This window comes from Phoca vitulina, unplaced genomic scaffold (genome assembly GCF_004348235.1).
Source record: "Phoca vitulina isolate PV1807 unplaced genomic scaffold, GSC_HSeal_1.0 scaffold22, whole genome shotgun sequence".
Lineage (NCBI taxonomy): Eukaryota > Metazoa > Chordata > Mammalia > Carnivora > Phocidae > Phoca > Phoca vitulina.
The window spans coordinates 15,274,114-15,295,842 of NW_022589725.1; positions in this window are offsets into that span (position 1 = coordinate 15,274,114).

Consider the following 21,729-nt stretch of genomic DNA (forward strand, 5'->3'; position numbering starts at 1 on the left):
ACTGGGAAAGAGGACAGGCTCAGAGCCTACAGGGATCTAGAGACAGCGGAAGAAGCAGAGAGCCCCCCGACGAGGGAAGCGACGAGAAGGGGGGGCAGCTGGAGCCGGTGCCGTGTGATGAGGCGGCTCCGTGTGCGGCTGCTCACGCGTGTGCCGGAACACTTCTGTGTGCACACTTGCCTGCACCCACTGCCGACTCTGGGACATGCCTGGGCCGGTGCCAGGCACAACCAGCCCTGGCAGGAGCTCAGCCCTTCCCCGGCAGCCAGGAGCTGCAGTTTACTTTTCTCTGGTGGCAACACAAAATGAATACCATGAAATCCCCCTCAAAACATGGGCTCCGATGTGCCTTTGCCTGCATCCTGGGTGGGGGGGCATCCCTACCTCCTGGGAGCCCTCGGCCCATGCCAGCAGCAACTTGAAGGTGGGGGGGAGGGTCTCTGAGTTTGGAAAAGAACATGCTTCTCCTCTCAGTCAACAGCAGACAGGCAGTTTGTGGGGGGGGGAGGCACGTCTGTTCAGAAGCCTGGCAGGGGTGGCCCATTCCCTGGGCACCGATGCTGGGCCAGGCGCTCAGCCAAAGCCGTCGGGTTGAATCCTCACCACCTGGCCAGGTAGTGAATATTATCCCCATCTTGCAGGTGAGGAAAAAGAGGCTTCAGAGCGAAGAAACATCCCCAAAGACAGACAGCCAGTTAAGTCATCAAGCTAGCTAGGAACAGACGCAGGCTTGTCTGACCCCAGAGTCCCCCGCTCACTCCCTCAGCCCTCCTGGGTGCGAAGGCTCCAGTCTGCCAACGCTGAGGGGTGGGGGCCCAGGGCTGCCCTTTCTGGGGCTGTCTCTCTCCACCCCCCCACCCCCCCCCCACCCCACCCCCGTCCAAGGTAGGACAGGGCTGTAGCTCAGAATATTGGAGACATGGGTTTGCTTCCCAGCTCTGCCAGCTCACAGGTGGAGAAACCTTAGACAAGTTTCCAACTTCAGTTTCAGTTTGCTTATCTGTAAAATGGGGATAACGGTCTCTAGTTCGTTGGGCTCTTGTGGGGGGTGAAACAGAGGGTGTGGGCAGCATCACTTAACGCAGCCAACACTTAATGAGTGCTCCATCGCCATCTGTCCTTGTGATTAATGCCATCGTTCCCACTCTGACGCACCAGCGTTCTCCGTTCTCCAGGCGCTGGTCCTCTCCCTGCACCTGATTCATTACAAGGAGGAAGATGGAAGGAGCCGTCTGCTGGGCACCTACTATGTTCCACACACTTCCTCATGTTGCACCGTATCGTCACAACCAGCAGACGTGTGCATGGATGCCCCAGCCACACAGGGAGGGAGGAGAAGTTGAGCCCAGTCCTTTGGGCCCCAAAGCTCAGCTCCCCCCACCACTCCCCTCCAGCCTGGAGATAACATCTACCTCCTCCCTTTCAGAGAGGACTCTTCGGGATCCGAATTTGCCTTTCTTCTCCTCCTTGTCCGTGTTCTCAGGCAGCATGTGGGGTCTGATAGGCAGGTGCAAAGGACTTCGGATGTCAGTGTGGAAGCCCCCGTCCCCAGTGTCCGATGGCCACGGCCCAGGCTCAGTGAGTGCCTGGCCACACATCAGGCTGGCTTCCGGCCAGGGGACCCAGAGGACTTGGGTGGAGTCGACTCACTGCCACCCCGGGAATCTGGGAGCCTGGGGCTGCAACTGCTTCTTCTTCCCTAAGCCCAACTTCATCCCCAGTCTCTCTCCAGCCTCCTTATTCTTCACATCCTGCTCAGCCTCCCCACCTCTACCTCTGTAAGCTCTTGGTAATAACCTTGGGATAGACAAAGGCTCTAAGAGATGGGGTACAACAGCTCCCATTCCTGGGAGTCAGCCGGCACCCGAATAGAGGAGTAGGGGCCTCTCTTGACCATTGTTCATCATAAAGAGGAGTAAGTAAGGACAGCCAGGGCAGAGACACTGCGGATAATCCCGATTCACACCATCAGGGTTTGGCATCCTTCACCCCTGGAGTCTATTGCGAGCCTCGAAAACAAACAGTTTATTCATCTGCTTTTCCTTTCCTTCTGCGGCGTCCTTTACGCGCATGCGCAGGACAAGGCCAGGAACAGCTTTCTCCCACAGTCCTAGGGAAGCTTGTTGTAAAGCTCACCCCTCTCCCAGGCTCAGTGAGGCTCGGGATCACGCCCCAGCCCCATGGGCAGTGGCACGTGGGTTGCGGACCCATGGAATCGCAGGCTGGCTTGGGCTCAAACCCCGATGTTCCTTATTCACTGCGTGGCAGCTGATGGGTCCCTCGCCTCTCCGGGCTCCTGAGTCATCCGAAGAGAGGCGGACAACACTACTCCACGCAGACGTGGGGACTAATTCCAAAGCTCTGTCATACTCTCTTCCCTGCATGACGAGGCTCTAATTCGGATCTCGAAGTGGGCCAAAAGCAAACACTGGAGAGAAGAAAATATTTGCAACAACCAGCCCTTGAATCATTCTGTTAGGAAGGAACAAGGAAGAACTTGGCAGAGGACTAGCAAGGAGAGCCAGCATTTTCTTAAGGCCTTCCCCCCGTGCCAGGCCCTGGGGCGAACCGTTCAGTTAGCGCCACGCCCGATTTTCCCAATACTCATGCAATCAGCTGCACGCCGTACCCCCACTTTACAGATCGGGAACAGAGGCTGTGAGAGGGTAAGCCGTTGGCACGGAGCCTTGCAGGGGGGGCACGTGTTAGAGCACAGCCTGAAACCAGGCCGCCGGGTCCCGGGTGTGTGCCCCAGGCACGGGTCCTACTGCCTCCCAGCGTCTCTCCGCCCTGCTTCTGTCTCATTTCAAAGCCCTGTGTATTTTCTCTCTTCACCTGTTGCACTGGGAACGTAGGCGCAGCTGACCTGGATCACTCCGGAGCACTTGGGTGGGATTCGGTGCCTGTCTCCAGCTGGTTTCCGGTCCCCTCGCTGCTCTCGTGCCGCCGCACGCATGCGCCGCTGGAGTCCTGTCTGCGCCGGGCTGCCACGGGATCGGGGACCAGGAAGTCAGAAGGGTCCCCCTGCTCAATCTCTCCGTCTCTGTCTCCCCCTCTCCCCCTCCCTGTCTCTCCTACTCTCGTATCGAAATGTCACCGTGTACCATTCTGTGCTTGGCCCTGAGAGGAAGTATGCCACACCCAACTGTGTCTCTTTGGCTTCATGGTCCAGGGTGGGGGGCGATGGAGGGGCAGGAAGTGCCCAGCAGTGTGATGAGGACCCGGCTGGGAGGGGACCTGGAGTTCCATGGGGACACGGAAGAGGGGCTCCCAGCCCAGCCAGGGGTGGGGTGGGGGGAGGAAGGGAGGAGGGGAAGGTTTCCTGGAGGACAGGAGAGCTAAGTGAGAAATGATCACGAGTAGGAGTTGTCCAGGCAAAGGGGAGGAGAGGACGTCCAGACAGAGGGAACACCTCAGGCGAAGACGGAGAGGCAAGGATAGTAGAGGAGGATGTTATCCCCCAGAGGACTCATGCTTGACTCCCCTTGTCAAGTTGTCTCGTCCGCAGCCAGAGAGATTGTTTTAAAAATGTACCTACAGGGGCACCTGGGTGACTCAGTCCGTTAAGCATCTGTCTTTGGCTCAGGTCATGATCTTGGAGTCCTTGGATTGAGCCCCATGTTGGGCTCCCTGCTCGGCAGGGAGTCTGCTTCTCCTTCTCCCTCTGTCCCCATTTGTGTGTGTGCGTGCTTTCTCTCAAATAGACAAAACCTTTAAAAAAATTAAAAAATAATAAAAATAAAAATGTACCTCTGACTGTGGTACACCCTTGTTTAAAACACTCCAGTGGTTTTCTTCAGCTTGGAAGAAGCTCCACTTTCCTTACGTGCAGGACCCGCTCTCTGCTGACCCGTCCCCAATTCACTGCTTCTGTGAGGCACCTGGAGCAGGCGAACTAGCAGAGACAGAAAGGGAAACAGATCACCAAGGGGCACGTTATTGCTTAAAGGGCACAGAGTTTTTGTTTAGGGTGATGAAAACATTCTGGAAATAGGCAGCAGTGATGGACGCACAACATAATAAATATCCTTAAGACCGCTGAACTGCACACTTTTGAATGGTTAAAAATGGAGGGGCAGGACAGATGGAAGAAGGTGTCTATTTTCCTAGTTGAGGAGAGCTCTTGGGTAACAATGAGGGAGAAAGCAGTTGTTCTTCTCCTAGCCAAGAGACGCAGGCCAATGCCAACAGTGGATTTGATGAACTGGAATTGGAGAGAACTTCCCACACCCGGAGCCTGTCCTGACTTCTGCCACCAGTCAAACAAGAGTTAAATGGTGGGAAATGGTTTTGCCCAAATGAAGAAGAGACAAACCTTCCATCTCCAATCACCCAAATCTTATCACAGCCACCATATATCCAGTTTCCACCAGGTGTTAGGCATGTCTCCTAAACCACCACAGTGCCCCTCACAACCACTCTATGATGTAGAAACCATTAGGTCCCCTTTACAGATGAGCTCAGAGGAGTGCAGTCACTTGCCTAAGTTTGCACAGCCAGTAAGTAGTAGTAGAGCTGGGATATAAACCCATCTGTCTGCCTGGAAAGCCAGGGCACTGCACTCAGCATGCTGCCTCTCAAAAGCCTCCAGTTCTTATATTCCTCGGGAGCAGCCTGGGCACCAGTAGGAGGACAGATCTACCAAGGGATTCTGTATATTTGATCTGAAATGGGAGCCTTGACACAAGAGCTTCTCCTCATCATCCCATAAGCTCCATGAGCTCCATCACCCCTAATAATAGCTCTTAATGAGAAGTGAGTTTCTTTTTGCCAAAGGGGGAGATTAAATTGCTTTATTCTCAGTCTGTGAATCTTAACAGTTTCGCCTAAATCCTATTAAACTGGCAAGTTGCTACCTTTTCTGTATTCATTCCACAAAATGCACACAGAGTACCTGCCATAGGCCTGGTTCTCTGCTAAACACCCAGGGGTACAGCTGAGAAGACTCAGCCCCTGCCATCTGGGGATCACAGTGGGTGGGGATGATAGAAAGGAAACAGTTAATTTCAGTACCATGTGGAAAAGTCTGAGATGGGGGTGACTGTAGAATCACAGAGGAGAGGTACCTCAGTCAGCCTAGCTGGTAAAGGTAGTCATCCGAGAGCTGAAGGCTGAGGCTAGGTTTTAAAGACCAAGTAGGAGTACGCCATGCTAATTGGTCCAAGTTCAGTGCAGATCAAAGAAACTATCCCAAGCTTTCATCAACAGAGATTTAATGTAGCAAATTGGGGGATTTTAAAAAGGTGCTGTTGGCGGGGGGTGGGGGGGTGCGCATCTGCTGGAGGACTAGACTGGTAATATGGGAGTCCCCTTAGAGCCCCAGCCCTGTGGCCCACATAGTCTGAGTGGGAAAAACCTATCAAACCAGACGAATCCAAATTGTCATTTTAGTGATGAGGGAAGTAAGGTCCGGAGAAGAGGTAGTCCTGTCTGAGCTACCAGCCACCGCACGGCCAGTGGGGCCTGGAACTTGGTTATTCCTGTTGTATCACACCTGTTCTGCCAGCCAGCCTCAGCCCCTCTCCTTCCTATCCTGGGGCTCATCCTACCAGGGCTGGGGCTTGGTTGGAGCTGGGGGTGGTGGCTGGTGCAGGCCAAGGATGGCCGTCTGACATGGTGGGAAAAGTTCAGGCCCCGGAGTCAGACAGACCTGAGTTCTCTTCCTGGCCCCAGTCCTCCTAGCTGTGTGACCTTGGGAAAGTTACTTTACCTCTCTGAGCTCCAGTCGCCTCCTCTATGAAATGGTAGCACAGAGTAGTGATGAGCACGCAACTAATGTATACTAAAAAGCATACAGTGGGTACTCTCTAAATGGAGCTCGTATGACTAGTTCTACAATATTATTGTTAATTTATGAACTGCTATTATTATTAATAGTAGCTCATCTTCCCCAGTTCAGGAGAAAAAAAATACTTGAAAACTATCATCTATTTCCTTCTCTTCTCCTACATCACAGCAGCATCAAAACACCTGCTCTCTAAGTGCTTCCCCCATCCTGGCCTGCCTACATGTCAATTTCTAACCAAATATCCCCTCCTGGAGGTCCTCAGGCACTTATGGCCAGAGACCCACAAGTACCCTCAGGCCCACACCCACAGATGCATACCAAACACACACTGATGCACACACATGGTTAAGAAGACACACACAAACAAAATCACATACACAGACCCTCACCACCACTTCGGACTCACACAAACTCACAGAAACACAGCCACACCCAAAAACACCCACAGCAACCACAGGCAAACATACCTTCCAACAGGCACACTGCACACTCTCACAGTTGTGGGACACATCAGGGATATTAAAAGTTGCAAGAAATGGAAGATGGGGAGCCTTGTTTCTCGACTTCCCTTTGAATAATTAACTGGTTGGTGACCACTCAGGACTCCTCCTGGCCCTCGTTGAAAGGACTTTATCAGTCTAATTCTGAGTATGCAGCCTGGGTCCCATCTCTGATAAAGCAATTAATTTTCCATTATAGCTTCTCCCTCTCTGAGTCATCCTTACAGGTCCCTGGAATAATAGCACTTAAGGAGGAAACATTCTGAACACCCCAAATCCCTACATAAAGGTTCAGCTTCCCCAGTGAAGCATTTATGTGCTGGGAAGGGTGCACAGAGAGACTGGTTTCCACATTTGAGAAAAGTAAGTGGGAGGGAATATCAGACAACTGCACAATGCAGATCATCATTTAAATAAAATCCCCATGGGGCTCCTTGGCAGCATTAAATCACTCTGTGCTCCATGAAGGTGTCAAAGAACAGGCTCTCTCCTTTCTTCTGCTTTACCACTGAGAAAAGCAGTGTGGAGCAGTGGAAATATTCTGGAGTTTGATCCTGGGCTTGAGTTGAGCCATCATTTCTGGACTATATATAACTGGGCAAGTTGCTTACCTCTCTGAGTAATGGTTGTTTTATCAACAGAGTACAATGATTAAGAGCAAGGGCTCCAGAGCCATACTACCTGGCTCTGCCCCTGACTAGCTGTGTGATTTTTGGCAAGTTATTTAATCTCTCTCTGGGTTTCAATTTTCTTATCTATGAAATGGGAATAAAATGGCACTTACTTCATACGTTTGTTGCAAATATGAAATTAGTATATGTAAAATGCTTAGGAAAGTGCCTACTACATACTTAGTGCTCAGTGAATACTAACCATTATCATTCTCACCACTGCTACCTTCCAACATTGCTGGGAGGATTAAGAAAGATTAAGAATGAGACTGTGCCCCATAGAAGGGGTCGAGATGTCAGGGGCTTACCATTATCAAAGTTGGTTCTAAATATCCAGGGGATTGGTCATTTTTCAAAAAAGCCAAACACGAGCTCCATGGTTGAGATCCAAGAACAGATTAGGACTGCAAATGGCTTTGGGGTCAGGCAGATTCAGGACTGAGTCCTATTTCATCTCTTTAAGCATTCTGTGACCCTGGGGAAGTCACTTAACTTTTCCAAGCTTCAGTTTCTCATTTGTCAAAAGAATAGATGTTACTCTGCCAATATCTCAAAGTTGCTGAGGATCCTGCAGCTACAAGGGAGGATGTATAAAATTCCTTTGCAATCTAAGACCAGTGAAGGATGGACTCTTCTTGTTTGGCAGGATTTATTTCAGGGACTTGGGAGTCTCCTGATGGGGGTGATAAGGAAACTCCAATCACCTCATGGAACCGATGTGAAGACTAAGTGAAATTCTTAGCAAAGATGTCTGAAATGTGAGCTGCTTTCCCTATGCTGTCTGGCAAGAAGTAGCCCATGCTGCTTTACTTGGACTGAACCTCAGTGGTGGGGGCTTCTAAAGCATCTGTTTCTAAGGCATAACCTACTCTAGACCACTGCTATTCCTATCTCTCAAGAGGCCCTATTGGAGAATAGGTAAGTATCAGAGAGAAGTGGCTTTACCTCAGCCTTCTGCTATCTGGAGCTTCTTACCTGCCTTTGGATATTCTGGTTCCATCCAGTGATTCATTCCCTCTTTTCCCCAGTTCCTAGACCTGAGACTTGCATTAGACAGTGGTCTTTGGGTACATAGCAGGTACTCAAAAAATGTTGGCTGAATAAATAGTACGTTGCTAACTCCCTCTGGCCTCCATTTATTAGATCATTAGACATGGTGAGATCTATATAGGCAGAAGCTCTAATTATCCTTATATCTCTAGTGGCATCCAGAGTGTTGTGGTTTATCCATGGAAAGTGCAGCTACAACTGTCATTCTGTAAATGTTTCTTCTATTCTGAGCATCTTGCTTTTCCTCCTCAAAACATGGGATCCAGTTTCTGTGTATTTATCCAATGCTTTCTAACGTCCCCTTTGATAAATCTGCTCTGCTCACATTGACCTCTTTGCTGTTCCTTGAACATCTTCTTCCCACTCAAGACTATTGCTCTGGTTGTTTCCTCTGCCTGGAACACTGCCCTTCCCTAATATTTACATGTCTTATTCTTTCAATCAATTTACATCTATGCTCAGATTTCACCTCCTCAAAGAGGCCTCCCATGATCATCTTACCTAAAAGAGTGTTCCTTTTCATTATCCTTCCTCTTGACTGGAATTATACAATACATTCATTTGTATAGTTGTTTATTGTTTATCTCCCCCACTGAAATGTAAGTTCCAGGAAGCCAGGGCCTTGACTTTCTTGTACTTAACTCTATCTGGAGCTCCTATAACAATGCCAGGCCATGGTAGGCACACAATAAATATTTATAGACTGAATGAATGATGAACATATTATCACATAAAATACTGGTCAAAATGAATCGTTGGCTAATCGGAACACTCATCCAGCTCCAGACTATTAATCTCAGGCCTTGCCTCTCTCTGGTTTCCCTATGGCCAGTTCTGACTCAGAGCTTCCCACATTCTTGGGTGACAGACATGGGTGAAATCAACCGGGAGTGGGGGGCATCTGTGACTGCTGCCTTTTCCTTGCCCAGGAAGAGACTGAAAAAAGGACCACCAGTTTTCAAGAACATTTTCAAACAGTGCTTTATGGGGCTGTGGGCTCCCAGGTATTACCCTGTGTGGTTATCAAAAAAAAAACACCTGTCTACCTAATGTTCCCAGCTAGCGAGAAATGCCAAATGGGGACAGCTGGAAAAAGAAATACCAGCTTTGGATTCCAAGATATGGCAAAATTAAGATGTCACTAATAGCCAGTGAGAAGTTGGCTCATTCTTCCCCCTCTCTATTCACTTCCCCTGGGCTCCATTTTCTGCCTCAGCACCTGCGCTGCCTCATGCCTACTAGCAGGAATTTGCTTTTCAGCACCACGGACAGCAATCGGCTGGCAGCCGGGAAGGCAGAGGGAGCCAGAACTTGGGGCATCTATGCAGCCAAACAAATATTTACTGAGCACATCCTGGGGCCAGGCACACTGGAGAATACAAAGATTTACGTGGTCTTGACCTTCAAATAACTTAATCCCTTCAAGTCATCAACATTCCTAGACTGATACAGCTGGGACAAGGCCCTGAGCCTCCAGATACTTGAAAAGTTGGAGAATCAAAGGGAAAATGTTTTATTTTTCAACGATTGTTGAATTTCTGCCTGTGTGTTGGCACATGTCATCTAAGTTTCTCACTAGACTGCCACCCTCGAGGAGAACAGGTAATGCGCCATCCTATGCGTTGTTATATTCCAAGTACTCAGCATTGTGCCTGGCACATAGTAGACACTTAGCAGTTTTTCAATATGTGTGCAGACACAGGAACTCTTACAAAATCCTATTCTATACCTTGTCTTTTTATCCTTAGTTTATAGATGAGAAATCTGAGGCTCAGAGAACTGTCTTCTCATGACAGCTGTTAAGGGGCAGAGCTTGGATTGGAAACCCAGGACCTTCTGATTTCATGCTATAATGCCAATCAGAGACACTTACTATGTGCTGGGCACTCATAGAACCTAGAAAAAGTACCATGGAAAGACTAGTTCTAACCTTAACATGACTTTAAATAAATCACAACCTTAGTATATCACATTTTTCTTTCTGGCATCAATTTCCCCATATGTAAAGTGAGGAGAGGAGGTTGGTATGGCTAAAGGCTCCCCTCCCCCCTGCACCTGGTTTATAAGCACCCGCACTCCCAGCCACTGCCCTCCCCCAGTTGAATCATGCACCCATTGCAGTTGAGCAAGTGGACCAGCAGGGGGCGGTATAAAATGAATTTAAAACCTCTTCCCCCAGCCTCTGCAGGGCGTCAAAGGAGAAGTATATTGTTATCCCAACAGACCTTGGGCTCCCTTTTCATCTTTCTGCTATAACCAGAATGTGTGCGCAAGAAGTACAGGCTCTTTTCTTTTTAGAGTGCAACAAATGAACTTCAACCCCTCTTGAGAAGTGAGTAAAGAGGCAGCCCCAGGACACAGAGACAGTAGAGTGAGGTTGTGGTGACTTATCGCCCAGGAACCCACTGGCTGAGTAACTTTGGACAAAGCCCTGAGCAAAGATAACTGTTTAAATGGCTGCAGCAGCGGAAAAATCAGTTTGGTTGATTGATGTCCTGGGTTTCTAGTTAGCGGGTGGCTTCCAGCCATGGCTGTGCCTCAGCTCCCAGAATTACTCCAATAAGTGATTTACTCATCCCTAACTCTTCCTGGGAGGCAAGGGAGGGGGCTGAATCAGCTATCTCCAAGCCTGATTGGGATTTAATGGAGGCCAGTGGGTATGTGCACTGGGGGCAGCGTGGGGAGAGGAGGAACAGATCCGTCAGGCTTGGCAGAAGTATCTGGTTCCTGCCTGGAAGTGCAGAGGAGAAAATAAAATCAGGAAAGAACTGATTGCAGAGTGAATGTCTTTCAATTATCTGAAAAGGATGTGAATCTAATGTTTCATAAAGGCAACTTCTCTAACCATATCTTAGTCATTGAAATGTAGATTGGCCAAGGAGGGTGTCCAGGTTGAAGAACAGTAATGCGGGACTTGGGAGATTTTGTCAAGGAGCCTGACTCAGTCAGAGCCATCTAGAATAATTGGAAGAGAGCAAGCTCTACGATTAGCCAGACCTCAGTTCAGATCTTGGCTCTGCCACTGACTACCTGTGGGACCTGGATCAAGTTACTTCATCTTTTTGAAACTCAGTTTCCTCATCTGTAAAATGGGATAGTGATAATAGTACTTACTCTTTCAGCTGTCTATTTCTGCATAAGAAACCACATTAACACTTTGTGGCATAACAAAACCACCATTTTATTATGCTCACAGATTCTTAGGCCAGGAGTTCAGACAGGACATAAGACTTATGCCTTGTCTCTGCTGCACGAAGTCTGGGGCCTCAAATGGGAGAACCCAAATGTTGGGGGGGTTGGAATAGCCTGGAAGTTTCTTCACTCATAAAGGCCTAGGCTGGGGTGACTAAAGGCTGAGTTCATCCAAAACAATGACTAGTGTCCTCTCTAGCATGGCATTCTCAGGGTGGTGGCTCAGGACCCAAAGAGTTAGAGTTCCAGTTAACACACTGAAGTTACATGACTTTCTATGATCTAACAACTTCTTAGAAATCGCATAGTATCACTTCCTTTGCATTCTATTTGTCAAAGCCATCACAAATGCACCCGGATGAAGGGGAGGGGACATAGATCCTACTTCTAAATGAAAGGAGTGTCAATTTGCAATCAAGTTTTAAAACCACCACACCTACCATGCATGGATGTTGTAACAATTAAAAGCATGCTAAATACTTGACACCAGCTCCTCCTGTTTTCTCAGATGACTGACTAGTTCATTGTGAGAGCTCTTCATTATTCTTAGCTAAAAACTGTAAATCCCTACCATGGTGTACAAGGAACTGTATGGTCTGGACATAATTTCTTCTCTAGCCTAATAATTCTTTCAAATTCCTTGCCAGTTGCCTTCCTTCAGCAACTAAAAGGCATCATGCCCCCTCCCATTTTCTAAGTCCCTTTGCTCTGCTGCTTCCTCTGCCTGGAACACTCTTTGCTCACTTCACTGCCTAGGAAAAAACACATATACCTTAGGTCACTGCTTCAGGGAAACCCTCCCTGATTCTTGAGACCTACATCAGGTCCCCTCTTTATATGGTCTTAGAGTACACAACGCTTTCCTTCATAGCACTAATCACAAGGTAATTATTTAATTAATAGCCATTTTGGGTGGTGCCTGGGTGGCTCAGTTGGTTGAGCATCTGACTCTAGATTTCGGCTCAGGTCATGATCTCAGGGTCATGGGATAGAGCCCCGCGTCGGCTCCACACTCGGTGCAGAGTCTGTTTATCCCTCTCCCTCTGCTCCCCGCCCACCCCCAGCTCTCTCTCTCTCAAATAAATAAATAAATAAATAAATAAATAAAAATTTTGTAAAAAGCCATTCTTTCCTCATGCTCAAACTGACCACCATCATGATAACTAATGGACAGTGACCCTGTGTCTGTTGTATCCTCAGCATCTAGCAGAGAGACTCACATAAAGACTCAAATATTTGCTAAATAAATGAGCAAATCGGTGGCTGGACCTTTAAGGCTTTAGATGTGGGCTTGAATCACACTTACTAACAGTAATTAGTTCATGATAATCAGAAGATCTGATTGGCTTTGGTGTCATCATGGGGCTTAGGTATCTTCAGGGAAGAAGTTTCCAGTATTGAAGATGATAAACTTTCGAGGGTTGGTCTCTTGGAGAGACCTTAAAGATTCCCATCTCCAATGTTACACCTAGCACCTTCTGAGACAGCATTGGAGAATTTTGAGCATTTCCAGCTGGATTTTATAAGATGCAGTGAGAATGTTTCAACATTAACTCATTTGAGCTCAGCTTCTTTTCAGCCAAATAGTGCCAACAACACTGTAAGTATTAAATGAATAATTAAACCACAGAATTATATACACAACACACACACAGTTGTATTAGACACTGTGCCAGGCAATAAGAATACAGTGATAAGGGGAGGGCAGACATGTTCCCTGTTCTCATGGGTCTTAAAATCAAACAGGCAAGAAATATTCCAAAATGGGAAGAGAAGAGAACAAGTTCTGTGTAAGAGAGGAGTTCCAGCGGCTAGTGAGAGAACAGGGGTGGCCCCAGTTCTGCCTGTGGTAGGAGTAGTTAGGGGAGGCTTTCTTGGGGAGCTGACATCCAAACAAAGAATTCGTAGGTATTATTGAAGGGAAGAAGGAGGTGACACAAAGAAATTCCAAGAATGGAAATGGCATGTAGCACAAGGAAATAAAAGAGAAAAATAGCACGGCTTCTTCAAGGAGGTGGAAGACATGAGTATAAGAAAGGGAGGCACAGATGAGGCTAAAGAGCAGGCAGAAGCCTCAGGGTTAAGGACAAACTCTACACCATGTCAGGGAGCCTGTCCTTTTTCCTAAGGGCAGTGGAAAGTCACTGAAGGGTGCTGAGCATGGGCCTGATAAGGCTTCCGTGTGGAGAGCAGATTATAAGGGGAGACACTGAGCATAGGAAACCGGTTGGAGAGTGATCACTGCCTCTGCAGGAGGTAATGGTGGCTTCTGCTTGGGTGTGATGGTGGATCTAGGAGAAATTAACAAGTTCCAGGGAATGTGGCAGGAATAACGGTGATTCACAAGAAATGAAGAGTGGAGGAGAGAGAAGAGTCAAGGAGACCTCCAGAGTTCTGTCCTGAGCACCTGGATGTAAGGGCAGTCAGAATCTCAAGAGTAAAAGCAGATTTTAGTAGAGGAAGATGAGGGGTTCAACTTTTGGTATACTGCGTTTATGTTGCCTGTGAGCATGCTTGCAGAAATCTAGTGCTGGTGCTCGCGCTGGGATGTCTTGGTCCTGGAATTCCCAAGGGATTTGGCTTTATTTAAGGAGTGGATGGAGTTATGAAAAGAGGGTTCCATCTCAGCCAAAATCCCCCTTAAAATTAAAAATCTGAAAATAATAAAATAAAATAAAAATCTGACTTAATCTTCTGAGTTCCCCAAATCCAACCAGGTTTCCCACGGCTCAACTCAGGATGCATACAATCTCCTGGGCATGTGTCTCCTCTGTGGGGTAAAGAGAACATAGTTAAGAAGTCAGAAACCAGGAAGTTCTCATCAGACCTGGGAAGTAATGAGTTCTTTCTCAGTAGTTGCATTTAAGCACAGCATTCAGAGAGATGTTGTATAAGAGACTCAAGTATTGGATAAGTAATTAGATCAAGTGACCTTCAAGGACCCTTACAGTTCTGTTCTTTACTTGTAATTTTATATCTGTTACTAAAAAAAAAAAAATCTAAGTATCTCATTGCCTCAATTTCTTCATTTGCAGAAGAGGGTATAGAGTAATGATTTCAGAGAATCCTCCTAGTTTGGTTAACTACAACTGTTTTGTCAACAGTCTCCTTGTTGGAAGATCCAAAGGGCCCTTCTCAGTCCTTATCTTGACTGATCCCCCATAAGTATTTTACACTGCTAATTCCTCTCTATTTCTTGACTCCACTCTCTTTCTGGAGCTTCTAAGATGAAGAACTCTCCTTTTCTCTCTCTGAGCACTCCTCTTGTGCTTTTTCATGGTCTCCTTTTCCTCTACATATCCCTTAAATGGGGCTCCCTCTTCACTCTCTCTTGACACACTCTTATTCCACACTCTCATTCACCACCATGGCTTCCATACCCATTAGATGCTTATATATCAGTCAGAACTCTTTACTCAAAAGGAATAGAAAGCCCAATCAAACACAATTTAGGAAATATGGCTCACATGATTGAAAAGTCTGGAGACTGAGCACAGATTGACCAGGGGCTCAAACAGTATCCCCTGGACCCACTCATTCCCAGCACCCCTCAGCTCACATATTTGCAGATGATTCTTCCTTCAGGGAAGAAAGATGGCAGCAGCATCAGATTAACTTCAACTAGAAACAAAGTGTGTCTCCCCAAGATGATGGGACAGAAGTATTGGACCTTACTCTCATTGGCCAAATTTGGTTACAGGTTTAACCCTGAGCCAATTCGTATGGCCAGGAGGAATGGGATATGATAATTAGTTGAGTCTACTCAAAACCCACTTCTAGAGTTGAGAGTGGGTTAGTCCCTTTCCTGTGGCCAAGAGTTAGGGATGGGGTGCCAAAGGCCAACAGATATTAAGTGTCAAAAACAACAGATGCCAACTGCAAATGAGGAGTTCCAAATCTATCCTTCTGCCCAGGACCTTTCTCCTAACTTCAGACCCATGTGATAAACTGCCTTCTGACAGGGCACCTGGGTGGCTCAGTCAGTTAAGCATCCAACTCTTGATTTCAGCTCAGGTCAGGATCTCAGGGTCCTGGGATTGAACCCTTCGTTGGGCTCCATGCTCGGGGGGAGTCAGCTTGGGAATTCTCTCTTCCCCTCTCTCTCTGCCCCTCCACTCCACTCATGTGCTTGTGCTCTCTCTCTCTCAAATAAATAAATAAATAAATATTTTTAAAGATTTATGTATTTATTTGACAGAGAGAGAGACAGCGAGAGAGAGAACACAAGCAGGGGGAGTTGGGGAGGAAGAAGCAGGCTTCCCATGGAGCAGGGAGCCCGATGCAGGGCTCGATCCCAGGACCCTGGGACAATGACCTGAGCCAAAGGCAGACACTTAAAGACTGAGCCACCCAGGCGCCCCTAAATAAAAATATTTTTTTAAAAATTGCCTTCTGACATCTCCACTTGAATGATCCACCAGTATCCCAAACTCTGTATGTTCCAGACAAAACTCATTTCCCTGAGATCTGCTCCTCCATTTAAATTCACCCTGGTAGCGGATGACATCACCTTATACCCAGTTCCTGATCCAGAAACTTCAGTGTCATACTTAATCCTTTCTTTTTTCCTATCCCCACATTAAATCAATTGCCACATCCTCTTGATTCCAGTAAACTGTTAAAAGTCAAGTATATATGTATTGTATTCCCTATATCAAGCATATATACTCTAATACAGCAACCACTAAAAACTGTATACAAAGAGATATGATAAATAAAAAGAGAAAATTTAAATAGAATGCTAAAAAAATTTTCAAAAAAATCCAAAAGAAGTCAGGAAGAGGAAAACAAAGCAAAGAAAAACAGAAGTCAAAAATGAAAAATAAAATAAAATAGGAGACCTAAAGTCAAACTTCTCAATAATTACAGTAAATGAAAATAGTGTAAACAAGAATCCCATCTTAAATTCATGACATGGGTAGGTTAGAAGTTAAAGGATGAAATATAATATACCATACAAATACTAAGAAAAAGAAAACTGGGGTGGCTTTATTAATATTGAAGTGCACCTCAGAGAAGACAAAACTACCACTAAATAATGATACAAGGGTCAATTCACCAAAAAAAGATACAACCTTCTTTTTTTTGAGAGAGAAAGAGAGAAAGGGAGAGAAAGAACATGCAGGAGCAGGGGGAGGGGCAGAGGGAGAGGGAGAGAGAGAATTCCCAAGCTGACTGCCTGCTGAGCATGGAGCCCAACAACGATGCAGGGCTCGATCTCATGACCCTGAGATCATGACCTGAGCCAAAATCAAGAGCTGGACAATTAATCAACTGAGCCACCTAGGCACCCCAAGACACAACATTCTTACATGCATGTATATAACAACAGAGTTTCAAAATAAGTAAAAACTACTGAGCTGGAAGGAGAAATGAACACAGCCATAATTATATTTGGAGATGTGAATATTATTCTCTCAATAACTGACAGGACAAGCACAGAGAGAGTCATCAAGGATAGAGAAGAACCAACTCTTCATCAAGGAACTGGATCAAATCTACTTTTGCAGAATACTTCATCCAAGAACAGCAGAATATACACTCTTTTCAAATGTCCAAGGAACATTCACCAAAATAGACCATATTCTGGGTCACAAAATAAGCCTTAACAGGTTTGAAAAATTGAAAACATCCAAAAAATATCCCTGAAGATAACGGACTTAAATTAGAAACTCACAACAAAAAGTGATCTGGAAAATTCCCCAAATACTTAGAATATTAAAAAATGAAACAAGCAAACCAAAAAAACACTTGTAAATAATCCATGCATCAAAGAGGAAGTATCAAGGGATATTAGAACAGTTTGAAATGAAGGAAAATGAAAATACATCTCCACATGTGTGAGATATAGCTAAAGCAGTGCGTAGGGGAAAATGTAGATCATTAAATGCATGTATGTGGAAAGCTGTCATATAGGTGTCAAATCCACGATCTAAGATTCTACCTTATGAAATGAGAAAAGAAGGAATAAAATAAACCAGAAACAATCAGAAGGAAGGAAATAATAAAGATAGATATGATAATAAAGGTCAGAAATCAATGAATAGAAAACAGGAATAGTAGAGAAATTTGATCAAACCAAAAACTTCTACTGTGAAAATATCAATAAAATTGATGAATCTCTAGCCAGACTAACAAAGAAAAGACATGAATTACCAATATCCAGAGTGAAATAGAGACTATCACTACAGACCCCACAGATGTAAGTGGATAATAAAGAAAAAATACTGTGAACAACTCTATGCACTTAAATTTGACAACTTAGTTGAAATGGACTGATTTCTCAAAAGTGACAAACTACCAAATCTCACCCAAGAAGAAATAGATGACCTTAATATTCCCATGTCTAAGAAATCAAATAAGTAGTTTAAAATATTCTGAACAATATAACTCCAGGCCCATATGGTTTCATAAAAATATTAGCAAACTATATGAGTGTGTATATAATGTATGTACGCACACATGTACACATAATATATCTTTACCAAGTGAGGGTTATCTGGGGAGTGCAGTCTGGGTCAACATTTGAACATCAATGTAACCCACCACATTAACGTAGTAAAGAAGAAAACCACATGATCATATTACCTAATGAAGAAAAAGCACTTAAACTGCACCCAATATCCATTTGTAATTTTTTTTAAGGCTCTCAGCAAACTAAGATTAGAAGGAATCCTCCTTAACCTGATAAAAGGCCTCTATAAAACACTGACAGCTAACATCACACATGATGGTGAAAGGTTAAATGCTTTCCCTAAGACTGGGAACAAGGCAAGGATGCCCAGTCTCACTATCGACTCAGCATTGTACTGAAGTCCTAACCACTGCAAAAAGGCAAGTAAAAGAAATAAAAGCCATATAGATTGAAAAGAAAGAAAAACTGTATTCACAGATGCTATGATTGTCCATACAGGAAATTCAAAACAATCTACAAAACAATCTACAAAAAAGAAAAAGCTTCCAGAACTAATAGGTGAGTTTAGCAAGTTTATAAAATAGAAGGTCAGCATGTAAACTATTATTTTAAAATATGATTATTAATCGTATCTATATATACTATCAATGAACAATAAGGAACTGAAGTTTTAAAAACAGTACCATTTATAATAAGTCCTAAAAAAGTAAAATATTTAGGTGTAAGCCTAACAAAACATGTCTGGCATCTGTATGCTGAAAATTCCAAAACACTGATGAAAAAAACCTAAATTTAAAAAAAAGACACACCATGCTCACTGATTGAGAGACAACATAGTTAAGATGTCCATTATCCCCCAACTAACTGCAGCAGGAGCTTTTCTGTAGATATAGACAAGATAATTCTAAAATTCATATGGGTATGCAAAAGAACCAGCCAAAATAATTTTGATGAAAAAAACAATGTTGGAGGGCTCACAGTAACCAATTTTAACATTTATTATAAAGCCACAGTAATAAAGACATTGAGGTGAGGTATTAACCAAAGGACAAATACATAGATCAATGGAACAGAATAGAGAGTACAGACATGGACGGACATAAACATAGTTGATTGTTTTTCAACAAAGTCGCGAAAGCAATTTAATAGAAGAAAGATAGTCTTTTCAACAAATGATGGTGGAACAATTAGACATTCATATGCCAAAAAATGAACCTCAACTTATACCTCACACCTTATACAAAAATTAACACAACATGATCATAGATAAAATGTAAAACATAAAACAGTTTAAAGAAAAGATAGGAGAGCTCTCCATGACCTTTAGTTAGACAGAGTTCATAGATATGACACCAAAAACATAACCCATTAAAAATTATTGATAAACTGGACTTCATGAAAATTTGAAACTTTTTTTTCTGCTAAGAGAATGAAAAAACAAGCTACATATGGGGAGAGAATAGTTGCAAATCACATATTCTGTAAGGGACTTTTTTTTTTTTTTTTTTTGACAGAGAGAGAGATAGCGAGAGAGGGAACACAAGCAGTGGGAGTGGGAGAGGGAGAAGCAGGCTTCCCGCGGAGCAGAGAGCCCGATGCGGGGCTCGATCCCAGGACCCTGGGATCATGACCTGAGCTGAAGGCAGACGCCCAACGACTGAGCCACCCAGGTGCCCCTCTGTAAGGGACTTTTATTCAGAATATATAAAGAACTCTCCAAATTCAGCAGTGATAAGACAAAAAATGGGTCAAGTATTTCAACAGCCACTTTACCAAAGAAGATATATGAGAGGTAAATAAGAGCATGAGAGGATGCTCAACCATCATTTGCTTATGGAATTGCAAATTAAACCATCACCATTACACACCTAATAGAATGGCTACAATTAAGGGAGGGGAAAACCCACCTAACAATACTACATGCTGATAAGGATTCAGAGCAACTAGAACTCTCATCCACTGTTGGTGGGAAGGAGAATGGTATAGCCACTCTGCCCTTCAACAAGTGATAAAGGAACTGTGGATCATCAACACAATATAATACTAATAAATAATAAAAATGAAGTGTTGATACACATAACAATATGGATGTAATTCAGAAGTATTACGCTGAATGAAAGAAATCAGAATCAAAAAGTTACATGTTGCGGGGCGCCTGGATGGTTCAATCAGTTGAGCTTCTGACTTGATTTCGGCTCAGGTCATGATCTCAGCGTCCTGAGATCAAATCCCACCCACGTTCAGCATGGAGTCTGCTTGAGGATTCTGTCCTTCGCCCTCTGCTCCTCCCCCATTCAGGCTCACTCTGTCTCACTATCTCTCTCAAATAAATAAATCTTTAAAAAGGTTACATATTCTATAATTCCATTATATGACATCTATAGGCCAAAACTATAGGGACAAAGAATAAATCCCTGGTTGTCAGAGGTCAGTGGATGGGGGAAGATTTGTCAAAAAGGGGCAGCATGAGGAAATTTTGGAGGATAACGGGACTGTTTTGTGGTTGTGGTTGTGGTTATGTCAACATTACATGCATTAAACTTCATAAAACAGTATATTGGAAAAGTCAAAGGCGCTGTATATAAATTGTTTTAAACACCCAATGATAGAAAAACAGTAGAGCAATGTCTACAAGTTGCGCACCAAAACCCCATAATTTTATACCTAGTCAAGTTTTCGTTTGTATAAATGCAGCGGCGGCACATAGACATTTTCAAGTGTGCATGAACCTAGGAGCAAAGACACATTGTAGGGTTTTTTTCCTTCAAATTTTTATTTAAATTCTAGTTAGTTAACACACAGTGCAATATTGGTTTCAGGAGAAGAATTCAGTGACTCGTCACTTATATACCACACACAGTGCTCATCACAAGTACCCTCCTCATTGCCCATCCCCCATCTAGCCCATCCCCTACCCACCTCCCTCCATCAACCCTCAGTTTGTTCTCTATCTTAAGAGTCAAAGAGACATTGTTTTTTTAAAGTATTCATTTATGAAATCCAGCCAATAAAGAGATAAACCAAAGTAAAGAATTCAAGAAACACAGTGGTGAGCACAGAATTATTTAAATACATAATCAAGATTAAACCGCTCCAGTAACAACGAGGAAGTCAATGTTCTAAAATCTTGACAATATAAAAATAATTAACAAAAATCTGCAAGTTTAGGAGGAGAAAATGAAAGGATTTCTAGGGGTGCTAATGCCATCGTATTTCACGACAGGGAGTGTTCCATACCCTCTTGAATAAAAACATAATTAGAAACTACTCTAATTTCATATGTCAATTGTAATTCAATAAAAAGCCTACTCTAATCTTCTGTTTTATAAATTTGTTTTCTTAAACTGAAAGTGATTTTTTAAAAATGTTTTATTTTGAAGTAATTCTAGAATTATGGAGAAGTTGGAAAAATAATACAGAGGATTCAATGTATCCTTCACCAGTTTCCCCTAATGTTAACATTTTACATGACCATATACAGTTATCAAAACCAGGAAATCGACACTGGTATAATACTATTAACAAAACTACAGATCTTATTAAAATATTACCAGTTTTCCCAATCATGTCCTTTTTCTGGTCCAGAATCCAATCCAGGATCCCACATTGCACTCAGTTGTCACATCTCCTTAATAATTTCCTTAGAAAGATCTGTTAAGACATAATATCCTTTGTGTGAAGAAAAAGTATTTGAAAATCAGCAATTACTTCAATTTCACTTCCATTTCTTCTTTTTCTTTAAAGTCGGGCAAAGTCAAATTTAATACTCTATTTGAAATGCTATTGCAATAACACCAGTGTCATATGACTTGAGTAAGAGATTAGTATCTCAATATTCATCAGAAAAAACTAATCAAGGTGCTGAGATGCTCTTTGAAAACCCTTATTTAGCCAGAAAATAACACCATGCCTGGGGTTGTTAGGTGATGAGAAACCTTTGAAAAGTTATCAGCACAGAAGGGAACTGATTTGTATGCTTCAAAACATACCTGTGGCAGCTATGCAGGGAATGAATTAGGGGGCTCACCCAGGGGGAGGCAAGTTGGCAAGTTGGGAAGCTGATAACACAACATGTAGACCATGTAGGAATCCATTTAGTTCTCAGTAACAGAA